Below are 18,719 nucleotides of genomic sequence, written 5' to 3'. Positions count from 1 at the left end.
TCAGCAGTTAACTGGATACACACCAGGAATAAAGATAAATAACCAGTCAACCTGACTGTAGCTCTGTGTGTTGATAGATAAATATTGGCTAGGGCACTGGAAGAATTATTCCGTTGTCAGTTGAATGTTGCAATAGGATCTTTCTTGCCCACTGGAGTGAGCAGGTGGCAATGCAGCACTTCCTCAGCACTGCTGAGGTATCAACCTGAACAACATACAAAATCCCTCGGAGCTTCTTTCAATCTGGTGAGAGTCCACTGAGCCAAGCTGACTTAGTCACAGCACGATTCTGATGAAGGGTCTGTCCCTCAATCACAAAACTATTCTCTCTTTTTCCAGGTTTTATGGATAAGCTGCACATTTCCAGAACTTTCTAAACATGCTCATTTGCTTATCATGTCAACTGCTTAGTTACTTGAATGGAAAATTAACAAGCACAATTACATCGGACGTGATTTTCCGACCATTCCCGCTGGTGGGATCTTCTGGTCCAGCCGAAGGAGACTCACTGCGGCGGGTTCCCCAGCGATGGGACGGGCAGCCGTGCAAAACGTGGCATGACTGGGAGATCCCATTGGCAGCCAGTGGTGAGCTACCTCACCGCTGGGGAACACACCACGGGGCGGGGGGGCTGAAAGATCCTATGAGCAAACCAGTATGATATACATTTTAGCCCAAATATACTGCTCCAAAGTAATTCAATCTGACAAAGGATTTTCTTCATGATACGGCCAAACTTCCCAGAGAATCTTGTTTACGAACGAACGACTGAGGCAGTAGTTAGCACTGCTGCCTCACAATGTCAGGGACCCGGGTTCAATTCCGACATCAGGTGACTGTGTGGAGTTTGCATGTTCTCCCTGTGTCTGTGTGGGTTTCCTCCAGGTGCTCCCGTTTCCTCCCACAGTCCAAAGATCCAGTCCAGTGCCGTGGGTGGCACAGTGATTAACACTGCTGCCTCACAGCATCAGGGACCCGGGTTTGATTCCCGGCTTGGTTCATTGTCTGTGTGGAATTTGCATGTTCTCCCCGTGTTTGCGTGGGTTTCCTCCAGGTGCTCCAATTTCCTCCCACAGTCTGAAAGACGTGCTGGTTAGGTGCATTGACCCGAACAGGGGCCGAAGTGTGGCAACTAGGGGAATTTCACAGTAACTTCAATGCAGTGTTAATGCAAGCCTTACTTGTGACTAATAGTAAATAAACTAAAAAACCTTTTTGAAGATACACAGGTTAGTAGGATTGGTTGTGCTAAATTGTCCCTTAGTGTCAGGGGGTCTAGCAGGGTATATAGCCTGGGGCTACAGGGATAGGACCTGGGCGGAATTGTTGTCAGTGCAGGCTCAATGGGCCTACTTCTGCATTGTAGGGATTCTATAATATGATGATACCAAAGGTAGTAATTTTTTCAAAAGCATAGATTTCTCCTTTAGAAAAGTTGTTAAAATGAATCTTTCATTGAGGGGGACACGGTAGCACAGTGGTTAGCACTGCTGCTTCACAGCTCCAGGGACCTGGGTTCGATTCCCGGCTTGGGTCAATGTCTGTGTGGAGTTTGCACATTCTCCTCGTGTCTGCGTGGGTTTCCTCCGGCGCTCCGGTTTCCTCCCACAGTCCAAAGATGTGCAAGTTAGGTTGATTGGCCATGCTAAAATTGCCCCTTAGTGTACTGAGATTGTAGGTTAGAGGGATTAGTGAGTAAATATGTAGGGATATGGGGGTAGGGCCTGGGTGGGATTGTGGTCGGTGCAGACTCGATGGGCCGAATGGTCTCTTTCTGGACTGTAGGGATTCTGAGATTTTGTAATGTCATTGTCTGAGTACACATAAAACTCTGTATGCATCCTATTGCCCACCAATCCATGTCATAAACACTTCTCTGATTTCGAGGAAAATGACAACTTGCTTAGACATTTGGGTATCTGCACATGAACGGGAATATAACTAGTTTAGTTTTGCTAACCACAAACATGAACAGAAACCAAGGACAGTTACCCCAGAAAAAAATAAGCACAGCACCAACTGAGAAAGGAATCCAACTCCAAAGCTTGCAAGCAATTGACCAGTACAGCTAAGTCAATGGCATTTCAAGGGGTATGTCACACAGGAACAGCTAATAAGGGAAATGGGGCAGAGAGAGAATAAAATGAGCAATTAGGTGGAGGACACGAGATTATTCGATGACACTGGCTTGAGGCAAATGCATGTAACCATGAGAGAAATTAGAAAAATAAATGAGATGTCTGAGATCGAGAGGAGGATGTGTGAATGATTACAGCAGAATAGGAAGGTGGGAGGAAGCACAGAAAATCTGGCAAAGTCTCGAAGGCTCCAGTGGCCTGTGAGAATGATGGAAGAAAAAGACAGGAAACACCAGATATGCCAACCACTCTGCCAAAGGTGTACCCCCAGCAGGTTTTGCCCATCCCAAGCACTATCCCACAGACTCCCTCATCTTGGAGGTGTGCGTGAGCCATCGCAACATGCCCAGCTCTGAGAGAGAACTGAGGCTTGTAGTGATGTCCAACAATTGCTAAAGTCAACTTTTAGGCTTGAGCATCCCGCAGAAAGATGAGACATTGCTCAAAGTGAGGAGACTAAATGCAGATTTGATAGTTGCTTTCCTGAACAATTCTACTGCATCTGCAAGTCTAACCCTGAGATTTTGGTTCCTTGCCAAATTATTTTAATCCTATGCTGATCTCTCTTGCCTTTACCTTGGGCACTGTTTCGAAGAAGTTCATTGCCAGCATCGCATCTTTCTACTCCTTCTAAGCAGCTCATCTCGAACATCTCCAGGCTCTGACAAGAGGACATCGACCTGGAACATTGGAAGTGGATTTTGAACCCGCACTCTCCTTCTGTGGGAAGGGTGGTTCAGGCTCAAAATCCGGAAGGCGCGCTTCACTCCAGCGACTTTCCGAGTTCCGCTCTTCCCAGCCCCTCGCTACTGGAGTGGCCTCAAACATGCCGTAAGACCGTATTTGAATACATTAGCATGCCGGCACCATTTACAACAGGTCTACAGAAGCTTGAACCTGGTGTCTTCACCTCCAAGGGGGTTTCAGAGGTGAGCATTCAGGCAGCCAGCACCCTCCCGTGGCATGCACTGCTCAGGGGACACCAGAGAGGACTCAAGCGACACGGATAGGTCCAACTCGGGGCAGGGAGTGGGGGTCCCAGAATAACCATTTCGGAGAGAGGGGTCGGGAGGGTCACTTGCAGGCCTTCTCTGCCCTTCATGTCAGGCACCCTGTGCTTTAAAGGGGTTGTCAAGGCTGGTATGCAGGCAGTACTTCCCCTGCCCTGGGTTCCTGTCCAGACCGCATCTGTGGGAGTGCCCTTCCTTAGTGGGGGCTGGCAAGGGGGTGGGAGGGACATAGATCTGCCATTCTCACACTCCACAAGGATGGGGCACCATGTGAGAGTGGTGGTTCCCCCAAATTTAGTGGCATGTACAATGGGGTGGAAGGCTCTGTGGGTGAACAAAATGAAATTTATTGACAAACAGTCAGAACAAAATGGACACCTTACTGCAATAGTAATTGCAGTAATAATTCACCCATGTCCACTGAGTGCCAATGGTTTCTTAATCTTCCTCAACCGTCCACTACGTCTCCCCTCAGGACCCACAGCTGAGGTTGAGGTGACCTGCTGACTTCCATGTCCTTTGGCCTGAGATGTCTTTGGCTGCCGTCCCCTGCAGTCATTGTGGAACAAGTACCTGGGAGTTCTAGGGAGCCGTTTATATGGAGCTCACCAGTACTCACAGCAGTTAAGTCGTTACGTGGCGGGCGAATCGGAGGGAATGTGCCGCTGGAGCGATGTGGAACTCATGGGAACAGAAATTAATACGAATGAGCCGTAAGATTTGGCCCAAAGACACAAGGTGCCGCCAACACTCTGCCGTTTTTTGGTGAAGTTTCATCCTACAACCCTACTAGGTAAATGTTTCAAGCATTTACTTCTTTTATTTCAGATTTCCAGCACCTGCAGCATTTTGCTTTTTGTTCAATTTGCCTTTGTATATCCATGAATGTCTGTTCCCTTGTCCTACTTTCAGGGCTTCCTTCAGCAGCTAGGCAGGCGGAGCACTAAGTGGCACTTTTGTATGCTCCGCCGTTCCTTTTAAATCCACTGAACAAGGATGTATTCATCGTTTGAGCTGAAATTCTATTGAAGGCAGCCACTACAAGACAATCAGAGTATGTTTTCTGCCTGTCAATCATGGGACAAGTTGTTGAATTCAGAGTTCAAACATTCAGTTTTGAAATGGAAGCAGACGTTATGGGTTTATGCAAGAGTTTGGCTTAGTAGCACAGCAAGATAAATGAGAAACACTTCAGCAATTTCTGTTATGTACCTTCCATTAGACACGAGGCATTGGAGCACATTGCATAAATCAGTTTTATCTTGCCCTTTGTGCTTGGTCATGCTGAAGGAACATTCAGTAAGCTGACTACTTGGCCTGCATCACCAATGACAAACCTCTACTTGAAGCCAAGGATGTTCATGCTCTTTGCACCACCAGAGTTAAAATCTCTAACACACCATTGAGACAAACACTGGAAAAGTTGATTGTGATAAACACTGGAAAAGTTGATTGTGATAAACACTGGAAAAGTTGATTGCATCATTATCACTGAACCTCTGTGAACCACGTCATGATTTTTACAGTCTTGTTTTAAAATGAGTATCATAGGCTAAGGACTCGTGTAGGAAAGTATGCAGGGAAGAAAATAATCTAACAGCCATAACTTGTCTTTACATGGTATGTTTAATGCAAAAATAATGCCTGTTAATTCACTAAAAGGTCCACACAAAAAATGACTTCCAGAATGTAGGATACAAGTGGCTGAAGATTTGATCACCATTGTGTTCAGCAGTGTAGAGGGGTCAGAAGAGATAATGGAGATACATAGCTGGACTTTTCCAGTTCAAATGGGTGTTGGCACTTTGTCTGCAGATGGCCAAGTGGTGTAATGTGTGAGAAAGAGAGGGACAATAATATATTCTAGGATGGCTATGGGGATGACTTTGGAGGTGATGCAGTAACTGCAGAGGAGTCTCCCTGCTGTGTGTGCCAGAGGGGGATCTCTGCAAACGTCCTCCTGAATCATCTCCACCGACAAGCTGCTTCCAGAGTCACGCTATGGGATTTGCCCATTGAGAGGCATCACAAACATGACCTTCAGTGTGCGGCAAATACAAAGAAAAATGCCAGGAACTGCACCCACTGCTGTCAATGGCTTTTCTTGGCCTAACAAAAGCCTTTGACTGTCAGCCGTGAAGGTTTATGGAGTACCCTCCTTAAATCTGGCTGCCCACAGAAATTTGTCACCATCCTCCACGATGACACGCAAGTTGCGATCCTCACCAGAGGGTCACAGACACTATCCCAGTGTAGGCTGGGCTCAAACAAGGCTGTGTCATCGCACCAATTCTCTTGGCCATTTTCCTCGCTGCAATACTGCACTAGACCTCCAGCAAATTACCCCCCAGGCGTGGAGATAATCTACAGAACAGGTGGGAAACTGTTCAACCGCCTTCAATCTAAAACCATTCCAACACCTCAGTCGTTGAGCTTCAGTATGCAGATGGTGCTAGTGCGTGCACTCACTCACTGAGACACTGAGCTCCAGGTTATTGTGGGCTACTTCTTTGAAGCATCTGACAAAATTGGCCTTTCACTAAACACCCAGGAAACCACACTCCTCCCCCACCCACCGGCACGGTAGCACAGTGGTTAGCACTGCTGCTTCACAGCTCCAGGGACCTAGGTTCGATTCCCAGCTTGGGTCACTGCCTGTGTGGAGTTTGCACATTCTCCTCGTGTCTGCGTGGGTTTCCTCCAGGTGCTGGAGTTTCCTCCCACAGTCCAAAGATGTGCCGGTTAAGTTGATTGGCCATGCTAAAATTGCCCCTTAGTGTCCTGGGATGCGTAGATTAGAGGGATTAGCGAGTAAAATATGTAGGGATATGGGGGTAGGGCCTGGGTGGGATTGTGGTCGGTGCAGACTCGATGGGCCGAATGGCCTCTTTCTGTACTGTAGGGTTTCTATGATTCTATGATTCTATCAATTAAGATCAACAGCAAGATCCTGGAAAATGTGGACCGTTTTCCACATTTTGGGACTATCCTCTTGATGAAGACAGACATAGCTGACAGGGTTCATCATCACCTCCAATATGCTAGCTCAGCCTTTTGGTTGACTGAGGAAGAGGATATTTGAGGAGTAGGATTTCAAACCTGAGACTAAAGTCATGGTTTACTCGACCTGTCCTATGCATACAAAAGGAACATGTCCAGGCATTGTGCCTTTCTTGAATTAAACAAAAGCATGGGGGACAAGAGCTCTGTGTTCCATTTTCCCTGGCAAAGCCATGACCATTAAGAGCCAAAACATCATCAGCATCCTTTTCGCATGCAATATAAATTGCTGCCCCCTTTGAAATTTGGTATTCTTGTGACTGTCCTGAATAGTGCAAGATGAAAAGCTTCAACAGCATGTCTCTTTTTCAGCAATACTCAACTTCTGTACAACTGTACGAAACATTGTAAATGTAATGTTGGCACCTTGTTTAAAAATTCTTGGATTATTTGGGTAACAGATTTTCCGCACTATTTTGAGTACTGGACAAATTCAATCATATAAAATTGCTCTGCATGCAAAATTGGCTAATCTCTTTTCTAAAAATAACATGAAGAGGAAATCTACAGAAGCGCATTAACTACATCATTTAAAAAATGAAGTGCTGAAGATAATTTCTCCTCCTTATAAGTCTAATCGGATATAGTTCACAATTATTTGTATATTTGGCCTCACTAGCCTGATTTTCCTTAATGAGGTTTAAAAAAAAGACAATACACAATGGAAGCTTTTAGCTCATTGGCTTAAAGCAAATTAAATCAATAAAAAATAAAGCTATCCTTTCTAATTGTAGTGAATCAGGTACTGGGCAATCAAATACTATTTTAAAGCTTCTATCAGAAGATCAAATCACATGATCCAAGTACTTTCAAAGTGGCTCAATGAAAAGGTGACAGTAGATTGTGTTACTGCTGCCACTTTAAATTTTAAGTTTAAGTTTATTTATTAGTGTCAGAAGTAGGCTTACATTAGCACTGCAATGAAGTTACTGTGAGAATCCTCTGGTCGCCACACTCCAGCGCCTGTTCGGGTACACGGAGGGAGAATTTAGCATGGCCAACGCATCTAACCAGCATGTCTTTCGGACTGCGGGAGGAAACTGTAGCACCGAGGGGAAACCTACGCAGACACGGGGAGAACGTACAAACTCCACACAGTCACATGAGCTAGAATCAAACCCAGGTCCCTGGCACTGTTAGGCAACAGTGCTAACCACTGTGCCACCGTGCTGCCCTACAGACAGCACAACAAGTGCTCTCCTTCCAATGTAGAATCATAGAAGCTTACAGTGCAGAAGGAGGCCGTTCGGCCCATCGAGTGTGCATCGACCACAATCCCATCCAGGCCCTATACCCATGCCCTCATGCATTTATCCTAGCTAACCCCCCTGACAGTAATGGACAATTTACCATGGCCAATCCACCTAACACACATCTTTGGACTGTGGGAGGAAACCAGAGCACCCAAAGGAAATCCACGCAGACACGGGGAGAATGTGCAAACTCCACACTGACAGCAACCCGAGGCTGGAATTGAACCCGGGTCCCTTGCACTGTGAGGCAGCAGTGCTAACCACTGTGCCGCACAAAGAATTCAAGATTTTTAAACCACCAATTTCTGAATCTAAATGACAGATCTGACATGGGGGGACAACAACAGGAAGAGGCCATTCAGCCACTCAAGTCAATTTCACCAATTTTTGAGATAATTGTTGATCAGTGACCTAAACCGATATGACTCTAAGCCCCATTTCCATTCCTTTAGTTAACATAGATCTATCAATCTCGGTTTTAAAATTCACGACTGACCAAACATTAACTGTGTTTTGTGGAAGAGAGTTCTAAACTTCTACCACAATCTGCATGTCAAAGTATTTGCAGAATGCCCTCATCAAGGCTGCCTCTATACTTTAAACCATGTCCCCTGTCTGAGATTTTCTACAAGCAGAAATAATTTCTCACAGCTTATCCTATCCCATCCGTTGAGTGTCTAATATGGACTGGGGTGAATGGCAAGAGTTCCTACGGTGTGTTCAGGAGAATTGTCTCCAGCATTATGCATCCAGTCCACAGAATCCCTACAGTGCAGAAGGAGACCATTCAACCCATTGAGCCTGCACCGACAACAATCCCACTCAGGCCCTACCCCCATATTTACCCTGCTGATCCTCTGACACTAAGGGGCAATTTAGCATGGCTAATCCACCTAACCCGCCCAACAAGAAGGGAAGCTTTACTTGACTTGGTTCTTGGAAATGAGGTGGGCTGGGTAGATCAAGTGTCAACGGAGGACCATTTAGGAGACAGTGATCACTGTATCGTAAGGTTTAGGGCGATGGTAAAAAGGGCAATGGGCAATCCAGAGTAACAAGGAAGAGCCAACTTCAATGGGGCAAGAACAGAGCTGGGCCAGATAGACTGAACCCCAGGTTGGCAGGAAAAACTGTAGCTGAACAATGGGCTACCTTCAAAGGAGAAATGGTTTGGGCAGCATATGTTCCCTCAAAAGCGAAAGGAACGGCAAACAAATCAAGAGCTCCTTGGATGAAAAAGGAGACAGAAGTTAAGATAAAGAAGAAAAAGTGTGCTTACGATAGGTGTCAGGTAGAAAATACAATAGAGAACCAGGCTGAATACAGAAGTTCAGAGGAGAGGTGAAGAAGGAAAAAAAGGGAAGTGAAGAGGAATTATGAAAAAAGACTGGCAGCCAACATACAGGGGATTTCCAAAGTCTTCTATTGGCACATAGATAGTAAAAATGATGGTACAAGGGGATCTACACATGAAGGCAGGGGCATGGCTGTGATGTTAAATGAATATACTGCATCTGTTTTTACCAAGGAAGCAGATGTTATCCAGGCCATGGTAACAGAGGAGAAAACTCTGTCACAAGAAGGGCTCAAAATTGATCAGCAGGAGGTTTTGGATAGACTGTCGGTAAGTAGAGTTGACAAGGCACCTGGGCCAGGTGAGATGCGTCCAATGATGTTGAAGGAAGGGAGAGTGGAAATTGCAGGGGCGCTGGCCATAACCTTCAAGTCTTCTCTAAGCTCATGTGAGGTGCCAGACAGCTGGAGAAGTACAAGCATTACGCCCTTGTTCAAAAAAAGCTGGAAGGATAAGCCCAGCAACTACAGAGCAGTCAGTTCAACTTCAGTGATGGGGAAGCTACTGGAAACAATTAGTTGAGATAAGATTAATAGTCACAATGAAAAGTGTGGGATGATTAGAAAGAACTAGCAATGGATTTCTAATGGGGAAGTCAGGTTTGCCTAACTTGCTGGAATATTTTGAGGAGGTGACAATGAGGTTAATGAGGGTAATGCTGTTGATGTGGTGTACATGGACTTCCAAAAGGCATTCCATACAGTGCCACACAACAGACTTGTGAGTAAAGATAGCTCATGGAACAAAACGGACAGTAGCAATGTCGATACTAAATTGGCTGAGTAATAGGATACAGTGAATAATAATGGTTAGTGAATATTTTCTGTACTGGAGGAAGGGTTGAAATGGATTCCCCAGGAGTCAGTATTGGGGCCCTTGCTTTTCCGCATACATATTAAGATCTAAATGATCCTAATGTATGATGCCCAGAACTGAGCACAGTTCTTCAGCTGTGATCTAACCAGGGCTTTTTCTAAGTGTAGTATAATTAGCCACCCCTTGCATTCCAATCCATTAAGTACAAAAATCAGCATTCCATTAGCCTTTTTGTATATTTTCTGTACCTATTATGCCATTTTAATGATTTATGTACATTGAACCCAAAGTAACTTTGGACTTGAACTGTTTCTAGTTTTCACCAATTAGAAAGTGCTTCGTGCTCTTCCCATTTTCTAGTTTAAAGTCCTTGTGGCGGCCCTTTTCACCCTTGCTGCTTGGACCTTGTTTCCAGTCCAGTTCAGGTGGAATTTGATCCAGAGCTACAGTTCCTTCCTGTCACAGTACTGGTGCCAGTGTCCCAAGAAATGAAGCATCTCTTTCCCTCACCACTGCTTCCCACATGCTCTAATCCGTTTATCGGTATATAAATGTTCACTTGACTCAGATAACAATCCAGAGATTATAACCTTTGAGATGCAGTTTTTTCATTTTGTTTCAAGCTACTAGTTCGGAACTGGACCTTCTGTTTACCTTTTCCTAACCTGCTGGTCCCAACATGGATCAAAATGACTGCATCTTCTATCTCATGTTCCCATCCTTCAAACTGGTTTGGGAAATCCCTCACTCTGGTGTTAGTTAAGCAACAGACCACATGGATTCCAGATCCTGCATAGAAGGAATGCTATTTACCACCCTTATTACTGAATCCATTAACACTCCCACATTAGTTTCCCATGCCCCTTCCTTGGTGCCATGGTTAACTTCCTGGCTGCCCTTCTGACAGTCTTCATCCTTTTCCTGACAGGCTGCAAGTACATTGTAGATGTTGGGCAAGGTCAGTTTTTGCAAATCCTTGTTCTCTATCACACCTGGGTTCTGTAATGACCTCAACGAGGCCTGTGAGGTGGGCCTCTTGGAGTATGAGCTCTCAGATTGGGCAGGCAATCATCACCTCAATCAGGGAGCTCATACTCCAAGAGGCCCACCTCATGGGCCTCGTTGAAGTAATTATAGGTTCCCCTAAATATGTATGTTATCATTCATACTGAACCTATTCTTATCCTTCAACTCTCTATGAGGTCTGATCGAGTCTGGGCAAGCACAGTAAGAATTTACAATTTATTCTTACTGTGCTTACTCCAGTCCAACCCCAGCATCTCCACATCGAGTCTGGGCAAACAGTCCCAAGTACGCCTCCCACTGCCTATGTATCAAAGTGTCCCCAACTCCCATCAGGCTCAATGACTCTGGGTCAGAAAGATTTGAGATGGAAATATCTGCTGCAGACATCTTGGTTCAGGACAATCACACTGTCCAAAGCCTCCCACATTTCTCACTGCCCACGCACAACTTGCATTGCCATATCTTAGTTGATATTTAGTTGAAGATAATCCTTCCATATTTCTTTTTAAAGAAATAACTGGCACCAAGCAATAAAATGCTGTACAAAATTTTAAATGAATGCTACCTCAAGCTAAACGAACCACTGCAAGTAGTAAAGGTCTAACGGAGCCCCTCTATCCTTCTCTGCACCGAATCTCTCACTCTTTTTGCACACGGTTCATTTTGTGAGATCATAAAATGAAAAAGAATTGGGAAGAGTGCAGTAAATTAAAGGAATGCAACTTCCTGAATAAAAAATAATTAATAAAAGCTCCAATATCATGCTAACCAATGGCATTTAATCCATCCACAATACAATTGGAATAAAAAGACCCAATATCAGTTTGGTTGCTTGGTTAGGACCTGTCGTCTGAACCAGCAGTTTGGGAATTCAAGTCACACTCAGAATCTCAATTTTAACCTACATCAGGATTGAGGCATGGGTGCAAGTGGGCAACAAACATTCCTCACCTTAGCGGCATGAGACAAAGAACAAAGAACAGTACAGCACAGGAAACAGGCCTTTCGGCCCTCCAAGCCTGTGCCGCTCCTTGGTCCAACTAGACCAATCGTTTGTATCCCTCCATTCCCAGGCTGCTCATGTGACTATCCAGGTAAGTCTTAAACGATGTCAGCATGTCTGCCTCCACCACCCTACTTGGCAGCGCATTCCAGGCCCCCACCACCCTCTGTGTAAAAAACATCCCTCTAATATCTGAGTTATACTTCGCCCCTCTCACCTTGAGCCCTCGTGATCGTCACTTCTGATCTGGGAAAAAGCTTCCCACCGTTCATCCTATCTATCCCCTTCATAATCTTGTACACCTCTATTAGATCTCCCCTCATTCTCCATCTTTCCAGGGAGAACAACCCCAGTTTACCCAATCTCTCCTCATAGCTAAGACCCTCCATACCAGGCAACATCCTGGTAAACCTTCTCTGCACTCTCTCTAACGCCTCCACGTCCTTCTGGTAGTGCGGCGACCAGAACTGGACGCAGTACTCCAAATGTGGCCTAACCAGCGTTCTATACAGCTGCATCATCAGACTCCAGCTTTTATACTCTATACCCTGACCTAGTCCTGGGCAATTTTAACTCCTGGGCTTTATCCTCCTCCGAAATGGATGGCAGTACAATTTTGGATGGTAGAATGCTGGCTAACAGCAAGGTAAGCAGTGGGAAGGGGTTCCGGAGTGAAGTGGGGATAGCATAGCCTTGGGACAGGGGAGGATAAAACTTTCTTTTTATTCTTCCAGCCCATTGCCTTTACTAAGCCCATTCTCCTCCTCAGCTAGGGCCAACTTTGAACCAAGCGTAAGAATCATCCAGTGCAGAAGAGGCCCTTCAGCCCATCGAGTCTGCACTGAAAGAAAACGTTAACCGTCTGAGTCGGAGCCCATTTAAAAGCTTGCTGGAAAATCTGTGCACTCAGACAATTTTCCCCCACAGACACTGATAATGGTCTAAACTTGTGATAGCACACTGCTCGCCCTGCCCCTGAAAACGTACTGCCGTAGCAGGTGTAGTGTAAGGACACCATTTAAAATCTCTGATCTGAAAAGGAAACTTTAATTCTATCAACTCAAATGACACTAAATCCAATTATCTGCAGTGCTCCTTTGCAATTCAGTAACTTGAAATTAACACCAAACGCTGACTCTGCAAAACTTTGCAATACTCGCAATGAGCCCTGATTTCATCTAACATGCACTGTGAACACAGGCATTTTCACAGCTGAGGATGCCTTACATGAATGCTGAACAGACAGAGGATCCACATGCTGAGGTGAAGCAGAAAATCTAAGGAGATTAAATAGTGCTGGATGGCCTGACATTTTAGCCCTCAGTGTTTTATTGCAAATATAGCTTCAATTATTGCATCTGAAGAAGTTCCTTCATGAAACTGTAGCACTACAAACAGGCACCATAGGTCAAAATTCTTAAAGGCTACCTCGCTGCCGTGAGTTTTAAAGTTTAGTTTTTTTAAGTTTAAAGTTTATTTATTAGTGTCACAAGTAGCTTACATTAACACTGCAATGAAGTTACTGTGAAAATCCCCCAGTCGCCACACTCTGTAACCTGTTCGGGGAGGGAGAATTTAGCATGCACCTAACCAGCACGTCTTTCGGACCGTGGGAGGAAACCCACGCAGACACGAGGAGAATGTGCAAACTCCACACAGACAGTGACCCAAGCCGGGAATCGAACCCGGGTTCCTGGCGCTGTGAGGCAGCAGTGCTAACCACTGTGCCACCCGTACCTCTCCATAAGATTTACCCATTATTTTCTCAGTGGCGTATCTTCATTTCCCACAGCAGAATTCAATACAACACTTGTGCTAAGTGCTACGAGATGTGGCTATTGAGCTCCAGTGATGAAATACATTCTTAAAGAAGCCATCTGTCCTGATTATATTCAGGACATTGAAAAGCATAAATATACTTTAACATTCCCCACTTAGCTAGCATTTGAATAATCCATTAAATTAGGTCTTGAGAACTTTAATTTCATTTTTAATTGCTGAGATTTGAGTTGCTTGCTGGAAATGTTAATGGATACATTTTTAATAAAATTGACTTATTTGTTTTGATAATGATCCTCTAAACCAGGAACTGGAAATTTTAACGTATTTTTAATTGCTAAAAACTGAGATGCATGAAGTAAGCCGCTGATCCATGAATAATTGAGGAATCTGAGATTTTTTCCTCTGAAATTCCCACTTCAAGTTAAACCCAAAGTGATGCAGTGCTTGAACATCAAAGCTGAATGAACAACCTTGCATTTCCACTTGGATTTCTGTGATGTTTTGGTTATGGCCTGTGTCCTACCTCTCCTCCTCCCTTTCAATCTGATTTTACATCTATATTATTTATTTACTCTCCTTATTCAGTGCAGGTCCTTTCCTTTCTTACGTTACTGAAAATGGCAGTAATTTTGTCCACCAGCAAAACTCGAGGTATACCAGCAGGGTGTAGGGGCGGAGTGGGAGGTATACCAACAGGATGTTGGGGCGGAGCTGGAGGTACACCAGCAGAGTGTGGGGGCAGAGCTGGAGGTACACCAGCAGAGTGTGGGGGCAGAGCTGGAGGTACACCAGCAGAGTTTGGGGGCGGAGCTGGAGGTACACCAGCAGAGTGTGGGGGCAGAGCTGGAGGTACACCAGCAGGGTGTGGGGGCGGATCTGGAGGTACACCAGCAGGGTGTGGGGGCAGAGCTGGAGGTACACCAGCAGGGTGTGGGGGCAGAGCTGGAGGTACACCAGCAGAGTGTGGGGGGCAGAGCTGGAGGTACACCAGCAGGGTGTGGGGGGCAGAGCTGGAGGTACACCAGCAGGGTGTGGGGGCAGAGCTGGAGGTACACCAGCAGGTGTGGAGGCGGAGCTGGAGGTATACCAGCGTGTGTGGGGGCAGAGTGGGAGGTACACCAGCAGCGTGAGAGGGTGGAGCAGGAGATACACCAGCAGATTGTGGAGGTGGAGTGGGAGGTACCAGCAGGGTGTAGGGGCAGAGCTGGAGGGATACCAGCAGGGTGTGGGAGAAGAGCTGGAGGGATACCAGCAGGGTGTGAGAGCAGAGCTGGAGGGACACCAGCAGGGTGTGGAGGCAGAGCTGGAGGATTACCAGAAAGGTGTGGGGGTGGAGCTGGAGGGATACCAGCAGGGTGTGAGGGCGGAGCTGGAGGGAAACCAGCAGGGTGTGAGGGCGGAGCTGGAGGGATACCAGCAGGGTGTGGAGGCGGAGCTGGAAGGATACCAGCAGGGTGTGGGGGCAGAGCGGGAGATACACCAGCAGATTATGGAGGCGGATTGGGTGGTACCAGCAGGGTGTGGGGACGGAGCTGGACGGATGCCAGCAGGGTGTGGGGGCGGAGCTGGAGATACACCCATCATGGGAGTGAATGAGTAAATGCTGAAGGAGTAAACTGGCTAAATTTAAGAATTATGCAATTTTTTGTTTTTGATTTTATCATTTGTTTCTGAGGTACATAATGGGGTTCGCCAGGACCTAAAACAGCCTTTGCCAGACAATTACAAACAACTTGGTTGTTCATATTCTGCAACCAGTTCTGCTTCATTGAACCTGGTCCCATACAGTATCCAGATAGCCACATCCAACAGACCTGAACCTCACGTGCACCCCAAAAACCAATCCGATATACAAACAAGATTTATCTTGAACATTCTACAAATATTGAACAAATATTCCACTGGCACTTGAATCTTGGTTCCGCTCTCAATTTTAAAAATGCCAAAATCTTCCAGCAAATTAGAAATTCAGATATGATATTCTTTTAAATCTTATTCTTTCATGAGACTTGGGCGTTGCTGGCGAGCCAGCATTTATTGCCCATCCCTAGTTGTCCTTGGCTAGGCCATTTCAGAGGGCAGTTGAGAGACAACCACATTTCTGTGACTCTGGAGTCAAGAGCAAAGAACAAAGACAATTACAGCACAGGAACAGGCCTTTCGGCCCTCCAAGCCTGCACCGTCCATACTGCCCGCCTGAACTAAAACCTGCTACCCTTCCGGGGACCATATCCCTCTATTGCGATCCTATTCATGGATTTGTCAAGATGTCCCCTTAAAGTCACTATCATATCTGCTTCTACTACCTCCCCTGGCAGCAAGTTCCAGGCACCCACCACCCTCTGTAAAAAGCATGCCTCGTACATCTCCTTTAAAACTTGCCCCTCGCACCTTAAACCTATGCCCCTCAGTAATTAACTCTTCCACCCTGGGAAAAAGCTTCTGACTATCCACTCTGTCCATGCCCCTCATAATCTTGTAGACTTCTATCAGGTTGTGTAGACTTTTATCAGGTCGATCTATCAGTCATATGTAGGACAGACCAGGTAAGCACAGCAGATTTCCTTCCCTAAAGAACATGACTGAACCAGATAGGTTTTTCTGACAATTGACAATGGTTTCAGGGTCATGCAGAAAATCTGAAATATAACCAAAAAATGCTGGAAATACTCAGCAAGCCAGGCAGCATCCGTGGAGAGAGAAACAGAACCAACCCTTCAGGTTCACGATCTGTACAAGTCCTGATGAAGGGTCACTGACCTTTGTTTCTCTCTGAACAGATGCAGCAGACATGTTGAACATTTCCCGTTCCTCCTGGGGTAAAATTAACCCCTTTTGCAAACCCTCCAAAAAGCAACCAGACTTCCTGTGAATCTTTCATCCCCCTCAGCAAGTAACTGCAGCAGCAGCAGTCTGGCATCTGGCCTGACACATTAAACATACATTTTAAGAAAAAGTTAAGGCATGAAGAAAACATAAACAACTTTGAGCAAAAAAAAATCAATGTCAAAGCGATAAATTAGAAACATAGAATAGAATCATAGAATCCTACAATGGACAAGGAGGCTATTCGGTCCATCGAGTCTGCATCAACCACATTCCCACCCAGACCCTATCCCTATAACCCCATGCATTTACCCTAGCTCATCCCCCTGACACAAAGGGGCCATTTAGCATGGTCAATCCACCTAACCCGCACATCTCTGGACTGTGGGAGGAAACCCATACAGACACGGGGAGAACGTGCAAACTCAACACAGACAGTAACCCTAGGCCGAGAATCAAACCTGGGTCCCTGGTGCTGAGAGGCAGCAGTGCTAACCACTGTACCAGTTGAGGTGTTAATTGACTAGTTTTTAAAAAACCATTAAGAAATGCCATGCAGCAGGACTAATAAAGCCTTCTTTGGCTTTTCGATTAAGAAGCAGAGCTAATTAGAGAGACAGACTAGGCCACAAGTCCTGGTCACCAGGGAAGGGGGAGGGGATCAGGGCCAAGGTGAGGATTTGTGTTCAGTGAAAATTGACCCTGTGTTCGCTTGTGGAGGTACACACTCCAAGCGGGCCTAGGCAGAATTCATACAACAGTGAGGGCCGAAAGTGAGTTGCCTTTCAGCCTAGGCTTTCCTCCTCATCCACAATTAAAATATAATTGCAAGCTGGGACCATTTCCACGGCCTAGCTCCACTCACGGCACTAGTGGCTTGGAAACTAATCTACCTGAAAGTACAACATTGAACAGCAAGCTCTGAAAATAATATGGCCGATCTTTCCACCCTCTCTTATGAGGAATCTGCTTAAGTTTTTTTTTCATCTCAGTCTCGAGGCTTCTTCTTTCCCAATTCCTCAGCACATTGTTAATACACCTCAACTGTCAACATTTTACAGCCTTAGAATATAACATATTATAATAGTACAACAATAAAAAAAACTTCCTCTTGAAGAGCAAATAAATTGCGGTAAATCACTTTTAAATTATGAAGAGATTCTTTTCTTCAAATCTCTTCCCCATTATTGGAGCTTAATTAATCTATTCTTTCTTTTGGAAGTTCTAGCTGATCGTTCTCCTTTGCAGCACTATCAATGTCTCCAGATGAATTGCGAAGGGTTGCATAGCAACTGTCCGAATGTAACTGGGAGGAGCATTGAGGGCCCGAAGTGAGTTGAAATTGAATCGCAATGGAGGAGGCATTACTATTATTATGTATCCACTTCTCCTGCACCATTGTAGTGTTGGCCCAACACAATTCCAGTGCTGCCCTCTCTTTGTCAGAACTGCTTGTTGACTCTGTGCACAGCAGGGCTGCCTGGCTGAGGCCGGCAATGGGGCAGGGGGACCAGCGGTGGGGGGGGGGGGGGGGGGGGGGGGTGCACTGACATCAGTACACCTATCAGGTACATCGCCCTGAAGACAGCCAATTAGGATGCTGTGTCCAGGAGGTGTCAAAGTAGTGCTGTTGGTCAGGTTTCTGAGTCGGGACATCAGGGACGCGATCGTACCGGCCATTCACGCTACGTCCCGCTGCAGCGAAGGCAGAGCATTGGGTGACAAACCAAATCTCCGTTTACTACAGCGGGATGGGAAAATCCCACTGGCATGAATGGTGGGAGAATTCCTGCCCTATTGCGGCCTGTGGATAAGGTCATCTGCCACCTGTACAGAGGGCCAGTGCTGCTGGTAAAATAAAAGTTGCAGGTTAAGGCCTGGGGCTCCAGGCACCAGCTTCCCAGCCCTCCACCATCCCCCTCCTCCCCCCTCCCTCCCTCCTGACCAGGGCATGGGTCCTGTTGTTTTGCACCTTCTGCACCCTCCTCTTCCAGGGAGACAGAATTAAAAGGAGCTCTGGTGTTTCGAGCGATGATTAGGGTAATCCTTCCCCCATGTACAGAGTATTGGCACGGAGGCACAGTGGTTAGCACTGTTGCCTCACAGCGCCAGGGACCTGGATTCAATTCCCAGCTTGGGTCACTGTCTGTGCGGAGTCTGCACATTCTCCCCGTGTCTGCGTGGGTTTCCTCCCAAGGTCGGAAAGACATGCAGGTTAGGTGCATTGGCCATGCTATATGCTCCCTCAGTGTACCCGAACAGGCGCCCAAGTGTGGCAACTAGGGGATTTTCACAGTGTTAGTGTAAGCCTACTTGTGACCATCATAAATAAAGTTTAAAACTTTAAACTTTATTGCGAATGACTGTGTCCAAATGCAGTCAGTGGGCGCGTACTGCAGTGAGAAGAAGCAAAGTTGGAGGTGGCGCATGTAGATGATAAGAAAAGACACA

At 46.0% G+C, this 18,719-nt stretch overlaps 1 protein-coding gene across 2 annotated transcripts in view; it reads right to left on the bottom strand.

Annotated features, from left to right (window-relative positions):
- The window catches only part of LOC144507961 (voltage-dependent calcium channel subunit alpha-2/delta-1), a 669,448-nt gene that overhangs the window by 230,063 nt on the left and 420,666 nt on the right, over window positions 1–18,719 (bottom strand). The window lies entirely within an intron of this gene.

Source organism: Mustelus asterias, chromosome 19, assembly GCF_964213995.1.
Source record: "Mustelus asterias chromosome 19, sMusAst1.hap1.1, whole genome shotgun sequence".
In the NCBI taxonomy this organism is placed as follows: domain Eukaryota; kingdom Metazoa; phylum Chordata; class Chondrichthyes; order Carcharhiniformes; family Triakidae; genus Mustelus; species Mustelus asterias.
This window is presented reverse-complemented; position numbering and strand designations above follow the sequence as displayed.